The sequence below is a fragment of the Castor canadensis genome, chromosome 17, assembly GCF_047511655.1.
Source record: "Castor canadensis chromosome 17, mCasCan1.hap1v2, whole genome shotgun sequence".
Lineage (NCBI taxonomy): Eukaryota > Metazoa > Chordata > Mammalia > Rodentia > Castoridae > Castor > Castor canadensis.
Window position 1 is genome coordinate 32,576,061 of NC_133402.1, and position 17,741 is coordinate 32,593,801.

The following is a 17,741-nucleotide window of genomic DNA, read 5'->3' on the forward strand; positions in this document are numbered from 1 at the left end:
GTAAGAAAACCATGAATGTTAGAAGGAAGAGGGTCAAACACCTTCTTCAGCATTGTGAACTGAGTTAGTTGTTTCATGGAATACTACCTACCTCTCAAGATTTTCAGGGATGAGGACTCCAGGTTTTTTCCAAATTGCCCCATTCCAGAGAATGGAAGATGCCCTGTAGGCCTTCTAAGAGAGACAGGACTGTTAACAGGAAGAGAGCCTAGCACTCTGAGGATTCTCAACTGAGTTAGCTGTCTAAGGACATACTGATACCTCTCAGTGTTTTTATGTGTGAGTACCTTCAACTTTGTGCAAAATCACCTCTTTGAAGTGACTGGATCCAGCGGTGCTTATGTTGTAAGAAAAGGCTGAATGTTACAAGCAGGAGGGTGAAGCAGATTGTCTTCGGATGAGACTTGAGTAACTTGTTTCAAGGAATACTGCCTACCACTTAGTGTTTCCAGGGATGAGGAGTATCACCTTTGTGCAACATCACCCTTTGAAGAGAATGGAAGAATCTCTGAATCTCTTCTAAGAAAATGTTTGAGGGTAGAAGCAAGAGGGTCTAGCAACTTTTGTAACAGTGTGAGTAGAGTGAAGTTTTTAAAGGAAGACCACCTGCCACTCAGGGTTTGAAAGTGGGAGGAACTTCCTTTTGCTGCAAAATTGCCTGTTTCAATGAAGGGAAGGATTCCTGGGTGTCTGGTAGGAGAACCACAAAGCTTACAGGAAAGGTGCTCTAGCACTTTGTTTAGCAGCTTCAATTGATTTAGCCTTCAAAAGGGACACTGCCTATCTGTCAGGGTTTGACAGTGTGAGCATTTCCGTCTTTGTGCCAATAGACCTTTCCACTGAATGGAACAGGCACTGTGTCTCTTGCAAGCAGATGTCAAGGTTTGCAGCAGGAGTTGCAAGCACATTGTTTCCCTGTGAGAGTTGAATTAGCATTTGAAAGGAATGCTTGCCAAATGAAAGCCTTTGAAAATGGAGAACCATTTACTCCTTGAAAAATACGCTCTTCAGGCGAAAGGGACACACACTAGTAGCTCAGGGCCTGATGCAGTGTGTGAGAGGCAGGAATATTTTGCAACTTGTCTTCCTATGAGAAATAAGTTACCTGTTGAAAGGAAAACTGACTACCTCTGAGTTTTTTCATGGGTGAGGAACATCACCGTTTGGCCAAATAGCTGCATTCAACTGAATGGAAGAAGAACAGTTTAGGATGTATGAAAACCATTCATTCTAGGAGCAAGAGGGTCTGGAATGTTGTTCAAAAGTGAGAATTGAGTGAGCTTTACAAAGGAATACTACCTGTCTCTCAGGCTTTTACAGTGTGAAGAATAGTAGCTTTGTGCAAAATAGGCCTGTTGCAATGTAAGGAAGAAGCACTGTTTCTCCTGTAAGAGAACCATAAGTGTTACAAGCAAGAGGGTCAAGCAACTTGTGAAGCATGGTGAATTGAGTTACCTATTTAAGGGAACACTGCGTAACTGTCAGTGTTTTCACGGGGAGAAACTTCAATGTTCTGTAAAATAGGCCTCTCAAGTGAAAGGAGGCATACTGTAGCTCTTGTAAGACAATGATTAATGTTAGAAGCAAGAGGGTCTAGCACCCTCTTAAGCATTGTGAATTGAGTTACCTGTTGAAGGGAATACTGCCTAACTCTCAGTGTTTTTATGGGTGAGGATCCTCAAGTTTGTGCAAAATTACCTCTTTCAACTCAAGGGAACCAACCCTCCAACTCTTGGAAGAGAAGTAGGAATGTTAGAAACAGGAGGGTCAAGCACCGTGTTTCCCAAGGAGAATTGATATACTTCTTTCAAGGAATAATGCCTACAACTCAGTGTGTTCATGGGTGAGGAATACCACCTTTGTGCAATATAACCCGCTAAAAGGGATTGGAAGAAGCACTGTCGAACTTGAGAGAGAATCATTAATGTTAGAAAGAAAAGGGTCTACCACCTTGTTCAGCATTGTGAACTGAGTTAGCTGTGTAAAGGAATACTGAGTACCTCTCAGCGTTTTCATGGGTCAGGAACACAACTTTGCAAAATATCCCATACAAGCGAATGGAAAATTCCTGGTAGCTCTTGTAAGAGAGTCATGAATGTTAGAAGCAACAGGGCTTGGCAACTTGTTTAGCATTGTGAATTGACTTAGCTTTTTAAATGAATACTGTCTGCTTGTCAGTTTTCATGTGCTAAGAAGATCACCTTTGTGCAAAATTAACTCTGTGAAGTGAAAGGAGAAACACTGTAGCTCTTGTAAGAAATCCATGAATGTTAGAAGGAAGAGGGTCAAACACTTCCTTCAGCATTGTGAATTGAGTTAGTTGTTTCATGGAATACTACCTACCTCTCAAGATTTTCAGGGATGAGGACTCCAGGTTTTTTCCAAATTGCCCCATTCCAGAGAATGGAAGATGCCCTGTAGGCCTTCTAAGAGAGACAGGACTGTTAACAGGAAGAGAGCCTAGCACTCTGAGGATTCTCAACTGAGTTAGCTGTCTAAGGACATACTGATACCTCTCAGTGTTTTTATGTGTGAGTACCTTCAACTTTGTGCAAAATCACCTCTTTGAAGTGACTGGATCCAGCGGTGCTTATGTTGTAAGAAAAGGCTGAATGTTACAAGCAGGAGGGTGAAGCAGATTGTCTTCGGATGAGACTTGAGTAACTTGTTTCAAGGAATACTGCCTACCACTTAGTGTTTCCAGGGATGAGGAGTATCACCTTTGTGCAACATCACCCTTTGAAAAGAATGGAAGAATCTCTGAGGCTCTTCTAAGAAAATGTTTGAGGTTAGAAGCAAGAGGGTCTAGCAACTTGTGTAAAAGTGTGAGTAGAGTGAAGTTTTCAAAGGAAGACCACCTGCCACTCAGGGTTTGAAAGTGTGAGGAACTTGCTTTTGGTGCAAAATTGCCTGTTTCAATGAAGGGAAGGATTACTGGGTGTCTGGTAGGAGAACCACAAAGCTTACAGGAAAGTTGCTCTAGCACTTTGTTTAGCAGCTTCAATTGATTTAGCATTCAAAAGGAACACTGCCTATCTGTCAGGGTTTGACAGTGTGAGCATTTCCATCTTTGTGCCAATAGACCTTTCCACTGAATGGAACAGGCACTGTGTCTCTTGCAAGCAGATGTCAAGGTTTGCAGCAGGAGTTGCAAGCACATTGTTTCCCTGTGAGAGTTGAATTAGCATGTGAAAGGAATGCTGGCCAAATGAAAGCCTTTGACAATGGAGAATCATTCACTCCTTGAAAAATACCCGCTTCCAGCGAAATGGACATACACTTGTACCTCAGGGCCTGATGCAGTGTGTGAGAGGCAGGAATATTTTGCAACTTGTCTCCCTATGAGAAATGAGTTACCTTTTGAAAGGAATACTGACTACCCCTGACTTTTTTCATGGGTGAGGAACATCACCGTTGGGCCAAATAGCTGCATTCAACTGAATGGAAGAAGAACAGTTTAGGATGTATGAAAACCATTCATTCTAGGAGCAAGAGGGTCTGGAACGTTGTTCAAAAGTGAGAATTGAGTGAGCTTTACAAAGGAATACTACCTGTCTCTCAGGCTTTTACAGTGTGAAGAATAGTAGCTTTGTGCAAAATAGGCCTGTTGCAATGTAAGGAAGAAGCACTGTTTCTCCTGTAAGAGAACCATAAGTGTTACAAGCAAGAGGGTCAAGCAACTTGTGAAGCATGGTGAATTGAGTTACCTGTTTAAGGGAACACTGCGTAACTGTCAGTGTTTTCACGGGGAGAAACTTCAATGTTCTGTAAAATAGGCCATTCAAGTGAAAGGAGGCATACTGTAGCTCTTGTAAGACAATGATTAATGTTAGAAGCAAGAGCGTCTAGCACCCTCTTAAGCATTGTGAATTGAGTTACCTGTTGAAGGGAATACTGCCTAACTCTCAGTGTTTTTATGGGTGAGGATCCTCAAGTTTGTGCAAAGTTACCTCTTTCAAGTCAAGGGAACCAACCCTCCAACTCTTGGAAGAGAAGTAGGAATGTTAGAAACAGGAGGGTCAAGCACCTTGTTTCCCAAGGAGAATTGATATACTTCTTTCAAGTAATAATGCCTACAACTCAGTGTGTTCATGGGTGAGGAATACCACCTTTGTGCAATATAACCCCCTAAAAGGGATTGGAAGAAGCACTGTTGAATTTGAGAGAGAATCATTAATGTTAGAAAGAAAAGGGTCTACCACCTTGTTCAGCATTGTGAACTGAGTTAGCTGTGTAAAGGAATACTGAGTACCTCTCAGCGTTTTCATTGGTCAGGAACACAACTTTGGCTAAATATCCCATACAAGCGAATGGAAGAGTCCTGGTAGCTCTTGTAAGAGAGTCATGAATGTTAGAAGCAACAGGGCTTGGCAACTTGTTTAGCATTGTGAATTGACTTAGCTTTTTAAAGGAATACTGCCTGCTTGTCCGAGTTTTCATGTGCTAAGAAGATCACCTTTGTGCAAAATTGCCTCTGTGAAGTGAATGGAGAAACACTGTGGCTCTTGTAAGAAAACCATGAATGTTAGAAGAAAGAGGGTCAAACACCTTCTTCAGCATTGTGAATTGAGTTAGTTGTTTCATGGAATACTACCTACCTCTCAAGATTTTCAGGGATGAGGACTCCAGGTTTTTTCCAAATTGCCCCATTCCAGAGAATGGAAGATGCCCTGTAGGCCTTCTAAGAGAGACAGGACTGTTAACGGGAAGAGAGCCTAGGACTCTGAGGATTCTCAACTGAGTTAGCTGTCTAAGGACATACTGATACCTCTCAGTGTTTTTATGTGTGAGTACCTTCAACTTTGTGCAAAATCACCTCTTTGAAGTGACTGGATCCAGCGATGCTTATGTTGTAAGAAAAGGATGAATGTTACAAGCAGGAGGGTGAAGCAGATTGTCTTCGGATGAGACTTGAGTAACTTGTTTCAAGGAATACTGCCTACCACTTAGTGTTTCCAGGGATGAGGAGTATCACCTTTGTGCAACATCACCCTTTGAAGAGAATGGAAGAATCTCTGAATCTCTTCTAAGAAAATGTTTGAGGGTAGAAGCAAGAGGGTCTAGCAACTTGTATAACAGTGTGAGTAGAGTGAAATTTTTAAAGGAAGACCACCTGCCACTCACGGTTTGAAAGTGTGAGGAACTTCCTTTTGCTGCAAAATTGCCTGTTTCAATGAAGGGAAGGATTACTGGGTGTCTGGTAGGAGAACCACAAAGCTTACAGGAAAGGTGCTCTAGCACTTTGTTTAGCAGCTTCAATTGATTTAGCCTTCAAAAGGGACACTGCCTATCTGTCAGGGTTTGACAGTGTGAGCATTTCCGTCTTTGTGCCAATAGACCTTTCCACTGAATGGAACAGGCACTGTGTCTCTTGCAAGCAGATGTCAAGGTTTGCAGCAGGAGTTGCAAGCACATTGTTTCCCTGTGAGAGTTGAATTAGCATGTGAAAGGAATGCTGGCCAAATGAAAGCCTTTGACAATGGAGAATCATTCACTCCTTGAAAAATACCTGCTTCCGGCGAAATGGACACACACTTGTACCTCAGGGCCTGATGCAGTGTGTGAGAGGCAGGAATATTTTGCAACTTGTCTCCCTATGAGAAATGAGTTACCTTTTGAAAGGAATACTGACTACCCCTGACTTTTTTCATGGGTGAGGAACATCACCGTTGGGCCAAATAGCTGCATTCAACTGAATGGAAGAAGAACAGTTTAGGATGTATGAAAACCATTCATTCTAGGAGCAAGGGGGTCTGGAATGTTGTTCAAAAGTGAGAATTGAGTGAGCTTTACAAAGGAATACTACCTGTCTCTCAGGCTTTTACAGTGTGAAGAATAGTAGCTTTGTGCAAAATAGGCATGTTGCAATGTGAGGAAGAAGGACTGTTTCTCATGTAAGAGAACCATAAGTGTTACAAGCAAGAGGGTCAAGCAACTTGTGAAGCATGGTGAATTGAGTTACCTGTTTAAGGGAACACTGCGTAACTGTCAGTGTTTTCACGGGGAGAAACTTCAATGTTCTGCAAAATAGGCCTCTCAAGTGAAAGGAGGCATACTGTAGCTCTTGTAAGACAATGATTAATGTTAGAAGCAAGAGGGTCTAGCACCCTCTTAAGCATTGTGAATTGAGTTACCTGTTGAAGGGAATACTGCCTAACTCTCAGTGTTTTTATGGGTGAGGATCTTCAAGTTTGTGCAAAATTACCTCTTTCAAGTCAAGGGAACCAACCCTCCAACTCTTGGAAGAGAAGTAGGAATGTTAGAAACAGGAGGGTCAAGCACCTTGTTTCCCAAGGACAATTGATATACTTCTTTCAAGGAATAATGCCTACAACTCAGTGTGTTCATGGGTGAGGAATACCACCTTTGTGCAATATAACCCCCTAAAAGGGATTGGAAGAAGCACTGTCGAATTTGAGAGAGAATCATTAATGTTAGAAAGAAAAGGGTCTACCACCTTGTTCAGCATTGTGAACAGAGTTAGCTGTGTAAAGGAATACTGAGTACCTCTCAGCGTTTTCATGGGTCAGGAACACAACTTTGCAAAATATCCCATACAAGCGAATGGAAAATTCCTGGTAGTCATGAATGTTAGAAGCAACAGGGCTTGGCAACTTGTTTAGCATTGTGAATTGACTTAGCTTTTTAAATGAATACTGCCTGCTTGTCAGTTTTCATGTGCTAAGAAGATCACCTTTGTGCAAAATTGCCTCTGTGAAGTGAATGGAGAAACACTGTAGCTCTTGTAAGAAAACCATGAATGTTAGAAGGAAGAGGGTCAAACACTTTCTTCAGCATTGTGAATTGAGTTAGTTGTTTCATGGAATACTACCTACCTCTCAAGATTTTCAGGGATGAGGACTCCAGGTTTTTTCCAAATTGCCCCATTCCAGAGAATGGAAGATGCCCTGTAGGCCTTCTAAGAGAGACAGGACTGTTAACAGGAAGAGAGCCTAGCACTCTGAGGATTCTCAACTGAGTTAGCTGTCTAAGGACATACTGATTCCTCTCAGTGTTTTTATGTGTGAGTACCTTCAACTTTGTGCAAAATCACCTCTTTGAAGTGACTGGATCCAGCGGTGCTTATGTTGTAAGAAAAGGCTGAATGTTACAAGCAGGAGGGTGAAGCAGATTGTCTTCGGATGAGACTTGAGTAACTTGTTTCAAGGAATACTGCCTACCACTTAGTGTTTCCAGGGATGAGGAGTATCGCCTTTGTGCAACATCACCCTTTGAAGAGAATGGAAGAATCTCTGAATCTCTTCTAAGAAAATGTTTGAGGGTAGAAGCAAGAGGGTCTAGCAACTTGTGTAACAGTGTGAGTAGAGTGAAGTTTTTAAAGGAAGACCACCTGCCACTCAGGGTTTGAATGTGTGAGGAACTTCCTTTTGCTGCAAAATTGCCTGTTTCAATGAAGGGAAGGATTACTGGGTGTCTGGTAGGAGAACCACAAAGCTTACAGGAAAGGTGCTCTAGCACTTTGTTTAGCAGCTTCAATTGATTTAGCCTTCAAAAGGAACACTGCCTATCTGTCAGGGTTTGACAGTGTGAGCATTTCTGTCTTTGTGCCAATAGACCTTTCCACTGAATGGAACAGGCACTGTGTCTCTTGCAAGCAGATGTCAAGGTTTGCAGCAGGAGTTGCAAGCACATTGTTTCCCTGTGAGAGTTGAATTAGCATTTGAAAGGAATGCTTGCCAAATGAAAGCCTTTGACAATGGAGAACCATTCACTCCTTGAAAAATACGCTCTTCAGGCGAAAGGGACACACACTAGTAGCTCAGGGCCTGATGCAGTGTGTGAGAGACAGGAATATTTTGCAACTTGTCTTCCTATGAGAAATAAGTTACCTGTTGAAAGGAATACTGACTACCTCTGAGTTTTTTCATGGGTGAGGAACATCACCGTTTGGCCAAATAGCTGCATTCAACTGAATGGAAGAAGAACAGTTTAGGATGTATGAAAACCATTCATTCTAGGAGCAAGAGGGTCTGGAATGTTGTTCAAAAGTGAGAATTGAGTGAGCTTTACAAAGGAATACTACCTGTCTCTCAGGCTTTTACAGTGTGAAGAATAGTAGCTTTGTGCAAAATAGGCCTGTTGCAAAGTAAGGAAGAAGCACTGTTTCTCCTGTAAGAGAACCATAAGTGTTACAAGCAAGAGGGTCAAGCACCTTGTGAAGCATGGTGAATTGAGTTACCTGTTTAAGGGAACACTGCGTAACTGTCAGTGTTTTCACGGGGAGAAACTTCAATGTTCTGTAAAATAGGCCATTCAAGTGAAAGGAGGCATACTGTAGCTCTTGTAAGACAATGATTAATGTTAGAAGCAAGAGGGTCTAGCACCCTCTTAAGCATTGTGAACTGAGTTACCTGTTGAAGGGAATACTGCCTAACTCTCAGTGTTTTTATGGGTGAGGATCCTCAATTTGTGCAAAATTACCTCTTTCAAGTCAAGGGAACCAACCCTCCAACTCTTGGAAGAGAAGTAGGAATGTTAGAAACAGGAGGGTCAAGCACCGTGTTTCCCAAGGAGAATTGATATACTTCTTTCAAGGAATAATGCCTACAACTCAGTGTGTTCATGGGTGAGGAATACCACCTTTGTGCAATATAACCCGCTAAAAGGGATTGGAAGAAGCACTGTCGAACTTGAGAGAGAATCATTAATGTTAGAAAGAAAAGGGTCTACCACCTTGTTCAGCATTGTGAACTGAGTTAGCTGTGTAAAGGAATACTGAGTACCTCTCAGCGTTTTCATGGGTCAGGAACACAACTTTGCAAAATATCCCATACAAGCGAATGGAAAATTCCTGGTAGCTCTTGTAAGAGAGTCATGAATGTTAGAAGCAACAGGGCTTGGCAACTTGTTTAGCATTGTGAATTGACTTAGCTTTTTAAATGAATACTGTCTGCTTGTCAGTTTTCATGTGCTAAGAAGATCACCTTTGTGCAAAATTAACTCTGTGAAGTGAAAGGAGAAACACTGTAGCTCTTGTAAGAAATCCATGAATGTTAGAAGGAAGAGGGTCAAACACTTCCTTCAGCATTGTGAATTGAGTTAGTTGTTTCATGGAATACTGCCTACCTCTCAAGATTTTCAGGGATGAGGACTCCAGGTTTTTTCCAAATTGCCCCATTCCAGAGAATGGAAGATGCCCTGTAGGCCTTCTAAGAGAGACAGGACTGTTAACAGGAAGAGAGCCTAGCACTCTGAGGATTCTCAACTGAGTTAGCTGTCTAAGGACATACTGATACCTCTCATTGTTTTTATGTGTGAGTACCTTCAACTTTGTGCAAAATCACCTCTTTGAAGTGACTGGATCCAGCGGTGCTTATGTTGTAAGAAAAGGCTGAATGTTACAAGCAGGAGGGTGAAGCAGATTGTCTTCGGATGAGACTTGAGTAACTTGTTTCAAGGAATACTGCCTACCACTTAGTGTTTCCAGGGATGAGGAGTATCACCTTTGTGCAACATCACCCTTTGAAAAGAATGGAAGAATCTCTGAGGCTCTTCTAAGAAAATGTTTGAGGTTAGAAGCAAGAGGGTCTAGCAACTTGTGTAAAAGTGTGAGTAGAGTGAAGTTTTCAAAGGAAGACCACCTGCCACTCAGGGTTTGAAAGTGTGATGAACTTGCTTTTGGTGCAAAATTGCCTGTTTCAATGAAGGGAAGGATTACTGGGTGTCTGGTAGGAGAACCACAAAGCTTACAGGAAAGTTGCTCTAGCACTTTGTTTAGCAGCTTCAATTGATTTAGCATTCAAAAGGAACACTAAATATCTGTCAGGGTTTGACAGTGTGAGCATTTCCATCTTTGTGCCAATAGACCTTTCCACTGAATGGAACAGGCACTGTGTCTCTTGCAAGCAGATGTCAAGGTTTGCAGCAGGAGTTGCAAGCACATTGTTTCCCTGTGAGAGTTGAATTAGCATGTGAAAGGAATGCTGGCCAAATGAAAGCCTTTGACAATGGAGAATCATTCACTCCTTGAAAAATACCCGCTTCCAGCGAAATGGACATACACTTGTACCTCAGGGCCTGATGCAGTGTGTGAGAGGCAGGAATATTTTGCAACTTGTCTCCCTATGAGAAATGAGTTACCTTTTGAAAGGAATACTGACTACCCCTGACTTTTTTCATGGGTGAGGAACATCACCGTTGGGCCAAATAGCTGCATTCAACTGAATGGAAGAAGAACAGTTTAGGATGTATGAAAACCATTCATTCTAGGAGCAAGAGGGTCTGGAACGTTGTTCAAAAGTGAGAATTGAGTGAGCTTTACAAAGGAATACTACCTGTCTCTCAGGCTTTTACAGTGTGAAGAATAGTAGCTTTGTGCAAAATAGGCCTGTTGCAATGTAAGGAAGAAGCACTGTTTCTCCTGTAAGAGAACCATAAGTGTTACAAGCAAGAGGGTCAAGCAACTTGTGAAGCATGGTGAATTGAGTTACCTGTTTAAGGGAACACTGCGTAACTGTCAGTGTTTTCACGGGGAGAAACTTCAATGTTCTGTAAAATAGGCCATTCAAGTGAAAGGAGGCATACTGTAGCTCTTGTAAGACAATGATTAATGTTAGAAGCAAGAGCGTCTAGCACCCTCTTAAGCATTGTGAATTGAGTTACCTGTTGAAGGGAATACTGCCTAACTCTCAGTGTTTTTATGGGTGAGGATCCTCAAGTTTGTGCAAAGTTACCTCTTTCAAGTCAAGGGAACCAACCCTCCAACTCTTGGAAGAGAAGTAGGAATGTTAGAAACAGGAGGGTCAAGCACCTTGTTTCCCAAGGAGAATTGATATACTTCTTTCAAGTAATAATGCGTACAACTCAGTGTGTTCATGGGTGAGGAATACCACCTTTGTGCAATATAACCCCCTAAAAGGGATTGGAAGAAGCACTGTTGAATTTGAGAGAGAATCATTAATGTTAGAAAGAAAAGGGTCTACCACCTTGTTCAGCATTGTGAACTGAGTTAGCTGTGTAAAGGAATACTGAGTACCTCTCAGCGTTTTCATGGGTCAGGAACACAACTTTGGCTAAATATCCCATACAAGCGAATGGAAGAGTCCTGGTAGCTCTTGTAAGAGAGTCATGAATGTTAGAAGCAACAGGGCTTGGCAACTTGTTTAGCATTGTGAATTGACTTAGCTTTTTAAAGGAATACTGCCTGCTTGTCCGAGTTTTCATGTGCTAAGAAGATCACCTTTGTGCAAAATTGCCTCTGTGAAGTGAATGGAGAAACACTGTGGCTCTTGTAAGAAAACCATGAATGTTAGAAGAAAGAGGGTCAAACACCTTCTTCAGCATTGTGAATTGAGTTAGTTGTTTCATGGAATACTACCTACCTCTCAAGATTTTCAGGGATGAGGACTCCAGGTTTTTTCCAAATTGCCCCATTCCAGAGAATGGAAGATGCCCTGTAGGCCTTCTAAGAGAGACAGGACTGTTAACGGGAAGAGAGCCTAGGACTCTGAGGATTCTCAACTGAGTTAGCTGTCTAAGGACATACTGATACCTCTCAGTGTTTTTATGTGTGAGTACCTTCAACTTTGTGCAAAATCACCTCTTTGAAGTGACTGGATCCAGCGATGCTTATGTTGTAAGAAAAGGATGAATGTTACAAGCAGGAGGGTGAAGCAGATTGTCTTCGGATGAGACTTGAGTAACTTGTTTCAAGGAATACTGCCTACCACTTAGTGTTTCCAGGGATGAGGAGTATCACCTTTGTGCAACATCACCCTTTGAAGAGAATGGAAGAATCTCTGAATCTCTTCTAAGAAAATGTTTGAGGGTAGAAGCAAGAGGGTCTAGCAACTTGTATAACAGTGTGAGTAGAGTGAAATTTTTAAAGGAAGACCACCTGCCACTCACGGTTTGAAAGTGTGAGGAACTTCCTTTTGCTGCAAAATTGCCTGTTTCAATGAAGGGAAGGATTACTGGGTGTCTGGTAGGAGAACCACAAAGCTTACAGGAAAGGTGCTCTAGCACTTTGTTTAGCAGCTTCAATTGATTTAGCCTTCAAAAGGGACACTGCCTATCTGTCAGGGTTTGACAGTGTGAGCATTTCCGTCTTTGTGCCAATAGACCTTTCCACTGAATGGAACAGGCACTGTGTCTCTTGCAAGCAGATGTCAAGGTTTGCAGCAGGAGTTGCAAGCACATTGTTTCCCTGTGAGAGTTGAATTAGCATGTGAAAGGAATGCTGGCCAAATGAAAGCCTTTGACAATGGAGAATCATTCACTCCTTGAAAAATACCTGCTTCCGGCGAAATGGACACACACTTGTACCTCAGGGCCTGATGCAGTGTGTGAGAGGCAGGAATATTTTGCAACTTGTCTCCCTATGAGAAATGAGTTACCTTTTGAAAGGAATACTGACTACCCCTGACTTTTTTCATGGGTGAGGAACATCACCGTTGGGCCAAATAGCTGCATTCAACTGAATGGAAGAAGAACAGTTTAGGATGTATGAAAACCATTCATTCTAGGAGCAAGGGGGTCTGGAATGTTGTTCAAAAGTGAGAATTGAGTGAGCTTTACAAAGGAATACTACCTGTCTCTCAGGCTTTTACAGTGTGAAGAATAGTAGCTTTGTGCAAAATAGGCATGTTGCAATGTGAGGAAGAAGGACTGTTTCTCATGTAAGAGAACCATAAGTGTTACAAGCAAGAGGGTCAAGCAACTTGTGAAGCATGGTGAATTGAGTTACCTGTTTAAGGGAACACTGCGTAACTGTCAGTGTTTTCACGGGGAGAAACTTCAATGTTCTGCAAAATAGGCCTCTCAAGTGAAAGGAGGCATACTGTAGCTCTTGTAAGACAATGATTAATGTTAGAAGCCAGAGGGTCTAGCACCCTCTTAAGCATTGTGAATTGAGTTACCTGTTGAAGGGAATACTGCCTAACTCTCAGTGTTTTTATGGGTGAGGATCTTCAAGTTTGTGCAAAATTACCTCTTTCAAGTCAAGGGAACCAACCCTCCAACTCTTGGAAGAGAAGTAGGAATGTTAGAAACAGGAGGGTCAAGCACCTTGTTTCCCAAGGACAATTGATATACTTCTTTCAAGGAATAATGCCTACAACTCAGTGTGTTCATGGGTGAGGAATACCACCTTTGTGCAATATAACCCCCTAAAAGGGATTGGAAGAAGCACTGTCGAATTTGAGAGAGAATCATTAATGTTAGAAAGAAAAGGGTCTACCACCTTGTTCAGCATTGTGAACAGAGTTAGCTGTGTAAAGGAATACTGAGTACCTCTCAGCGTTTTCATGGGTCAGGAACACAACTTTGCAAAATATCCCATACAAGCGAATGGAAAATTCCTGGTAGTCATGAATGTTAGAAGCAACAGGGCTTGGCAACTTGTTTAGCATTGTGAATTGACTTAGCTTTTTAAATGAATACTGCCTGCTTGTCAGTTTTCATGTGCTAAGAAGATCACCTTTGTGCAAAATTGCCTCTGTGAAGTGAATGGAGAAACACTGTAGCTCTTGTAAGAAAACCATGAATGTTAGAAGGAAGAGGGTCAAACACTTTCTTCAGCATTGTGAATTGAGTTAGTTGTTTCATGGAATACTACCTACCTCTCAAGATTTTCAGGGATGAGGACTCCAGGTTTTTTCCAAATTGCCCCATTCCAGAGAATGGAAGATGCCCTGTAGGCCTTCTAAGAGAGACAGGACTGTTAACAGGAAGAGAGCCTAGCACTCTGAGGATTCTCAACTGAGTTAGCTGTCTAAGGACATACTGATTCCTCTCAGTGTTTTTATGTGTGAGTACCTTCAACTTTGTGCAAAATCACCTCTTTGAAGTGACTGGATCCAGCGGTGCTTATGTTGTAAGAAAAGGCTGAATGTTACAAGCAGGAGGGTGAAGCAGATTGTCTTCGGATGAGACTTGAGTAACTTGTTTCAAGGAATACTGCCTACCACTTAGTGTTTCCAGGGATGAGGAGTATCGCCTTTGTGCAACATCACCCTTTGAAGAGAATGGAAGAATCTCTGAATCTCTTCTAAGAAAATGTTTGAGGGTAGAAGCAAGAGGGTCTAGCAACTTGTGTAACAGTGTGAGTAGAGTGAAGTTTTTAAAGGAAGACCACCTGCCACTCAGGGTTTGAATGTGTGAGGAACTTCCTTTTGCTGCAAAATTGCCTGTTTCAATGAAGGGAAGGATTACTGGGTGTCTGGTAGGAGAACCACAAAGCTTACAGGAAAGGTGCTCTAGCACTTTGTTTAGCAGCTTCAATTGATTTAGCCTTCAAAAGGAACACTGCCTATCTGTCAGGGTTTGACAGTGTGAGCATTTCTGTCTTTGTGCCAATAGACCTTTCCACTGAATGGAACAGGCACTGTGTCTCTTGCAAGCAGATGTCAAGGTTTGCAGCAGGAGTTGCAAGCACATTGTTTCCCTGTGAGAGTTGAATTAGCATTTGAAAGGAATGCTTGCCAAATGAAAGCCTTTGACAATGGAGAACCATTCACTCCTTGAAAAATACGCTCTTCAGGCGAAAGGGACACACACTAGTAGCTCAGGGCCTGATGCAGTGTGTGAGAGACAGGAATATTTTGCAACTTGTCTTCCTATGAGAAATAAGTTACCTGTTGAAAGGAATACTGACTACCTCTGAGTTTTTTCATGGGTGAGGAACATCACCGTTTGGCCAAATAGCTGCATTCAACTGAATGGAAGAAGAACAGTTTAGGATGTATGAAAACCATTCATTCTAGGAGCAAGAGGGTCTGGAATGTTGTTCAAAAGTGAGAATTGAGTGAGCTTTACAAAGGAATACTACCTGTCTCTCAGGCTTTTACAGTGTGAAGAATAGTAGCTTTGTGCAAAATAGGCCTGTTGCAATGTAAGGAAGAAGCACTGTTTCTCCTGTAAGAGAACCATAAGTGTTACAAGCAAGAGGGTCAAGCACCTTGTGAAGCATGGTGAATTGAGTTACCTGTTTAAGGGAACACTGCGTAACTGTCAGTGTTTTCACGGGGAGAAACTTCAATGTTCTGTAAAATAGGCCATTCAACTGAAAGGAGGCATACTGTAGCTCTTGTAAGACAATGATTAATGTTAGAAGCAAGAGGGTCTAGCACCCTCTTAAGCATTGTGAACTGAGTTACCTGTTGAAGGGACTACTGCCTAACTCTCAGTGTTTTTATGGGTGAGGATCCTCAAGTTTGTGCAAAGTTACCTCTTTCAAGTCAAGGGAACCAACCCTCCAACTCTTGGAAGAGAAGTAGGAATGTTAGAAACAGGAGGGTCAAGCACCGTGTTTCCCAAGGAGAATTGATATACTTCTTTCAAGGAATAATGTCTACAACTCAGTGTGTTCATGGGTGAGGAATACCACCTTTGTGCAATATAACCCGCTAAAAGGGATTGGAAGAAGCACTGTCGAACTTGAGAGAGAATCATTAATGTTAGAAAGAAAAGGGTCTACCACCTTGTTCAGCATTGTGAACTGAGTTAGCTGTGTAAAGGAATACTGAGTACCTCTCAGCGTTTTCATGGGTCAGGAACACAACTTTGCAAAATATCCCATACAAGCGAATGGAAAATTCCTGGTAGCTCTTGTAAGAGAGTCATGAATGTTAGAAGCAACAGGGCTTGGCAACTTGTTTAGCATTGTGAATTGACTTAGCTTTTTAAATGAATACTGTCTGCTTGTCAGTTTTCATGTGCTAAGAAGATCACCTTTGTGCAAAATTTACTCTGTGAAGTGAAAGGAGAAACACTGTAGCTCTTGTAAGAAATCCATGAATGTTAGAAGGAAGAGGGTCAAACACTTCCTTCAGCATTGTGAATTGAGTTAGTTGTTTCATGGAATGCTGCCTACCTCTCAAGATTTTCAGGGATGAGGACTCCAGGTTTTTTCCAAATTGCCCCATTCCAGAGAATGGAAGATGCCCTGTAGGCCTTCTAAGAGAGACAGGACTGTTAACAGGAAGAGAGCCTAGCACTCTGAGGATTCTCAACTGAGTTAGCTGTCTAAGGACATACTGATACCTCTCAGTGTTTTTATGTGTGAGTACCTTCAACTTTGTGCAAAATCACCTCTTTGAAGTGACTGGATCCAGCGGTGCTTATGTTGTAAGAAAAGGCTGAATGTTACAAGCAGGAGGGTGAAGCAGATTGTCTTCGGATGAGACTTGAGTAACTTGTTTCAAGGAATACTGCCTACCACTTAGTGTTTCCAGGGATGAGGAGTATCACCTTTGTGCAACATCACCCTTTGAAGAGAATGGAAGAATCTCTGAATCTCTTCTAAGAAAATGTTTGAGGGTAGAAGCAAGAGGGTCTAGCAACTTGTGTAACAGTGTGAGTAGAGTGAAGTTTTTAAAGGAAGACCACCTGCCACTCAGGGTTTGAAAGTGTGAGGAACTTCCTTTTGCTGCAAAATTGCCTGTTTCAATGAAGGGAAGGATTACTGGGTGTCTGGTAGGAGAACCACAAAGCTTACAGGAAAGTTGCTCTAGCACTTTGTTTAGCAGCTTCAATTGATTTAGCATTCAAAAGGAACACTAAATATCTGTCAGGGATTGACAGTGTGAGCATTTCCATCTTTGTGCCAATAGACCTTTCCACTGAATGGAACAGGCACTGTGTCTCTTGCAAGCAGATGTCAAGGTTTGCAGCAGGAGTTGCAAGCACATTGTTTCCCTGTGAGAGTTGAATTAGCATGTGAAAGGAATGCTGGCCAAATGAAAGCCTTTGACAATGGAGAATCATTCACTCCTTGAAAAATACCCGCTTCCAGCGAAATGGACATACACTTGTACCTCAGGGCCTGATGCAGTGTGTGAGAGGCAGGAATATTTTGCAACTTGTCTCCCTATGAGAAATGAGTTACCTTTTGAAAGGAATACTGACTACCCCTGACTTTTTTCATGGGTGAGGAACATCACCGTTGGGCCAAATAGCTGCATTCAACTGAATGGAAGAAGAACAGTTTAGGATGTATGAAAACCATTCATTCTAGGAGCAAGAGGGTCTGGAACGTTGTTCAAAAGTGAGAATTGAGTGAGCTTTACAAAGGAATACTACCTGTCTCTCAGGCTTTTACAGTGTGAAGAATAGTAGCTTTGTGCAAAATAGGCCTGTTGCAATGTAAGGAAGAAGCACTGTTTCTCCTGTAAGAGAACCATAAGTGTTACAAGCAAGAGGGTCAAGCAACTTGTGAAGCATGGTGAATTGAGTTACCTGTTTAAGGGAACACTGCGTAACTGTCAGTGTTTTCACGGGGAGAAACTTCAATGTTCTGTAAAATAGGCCTCTCAAGTGAAAGGAGGCATACTGTAGCTCTTGTAAGACAATGATTAATGTTAGAAGCAAGAGGGTCTAGCACCCTCTTAAGCATTGTGAATTGAGTTACCTGTTGAAGGGAATACTGCCTAACTCTCAGTGTTTTTATGGGTGAGGATCCTCAAGTTTGTGCAAAGTTACCTCTTTCAAGTCAAGGGAACCAACCCTCCAACTCTTGGAAGAGAAGTAGGAATGTTAGAAACAGGAGGGTCAAGCACCTTGTTTCCCAAGGAGAATTGATATACTTCTTTCAAGTAATAATGCCTACAACTCAGTGTGTTCATGGGTGAGGAATACCACCTTTGTGCAATATAACCCCCTAAAAGGGATTGGAAGAAGCACTGTTGAATTTGAGAGAGAATCATTAATGTTAGAAAGAAAAGGGTCTACCACCTTGTTCAGCATTGTGAACTGAGTTAGCTGTGTAAAGGAAAACTGAGTAC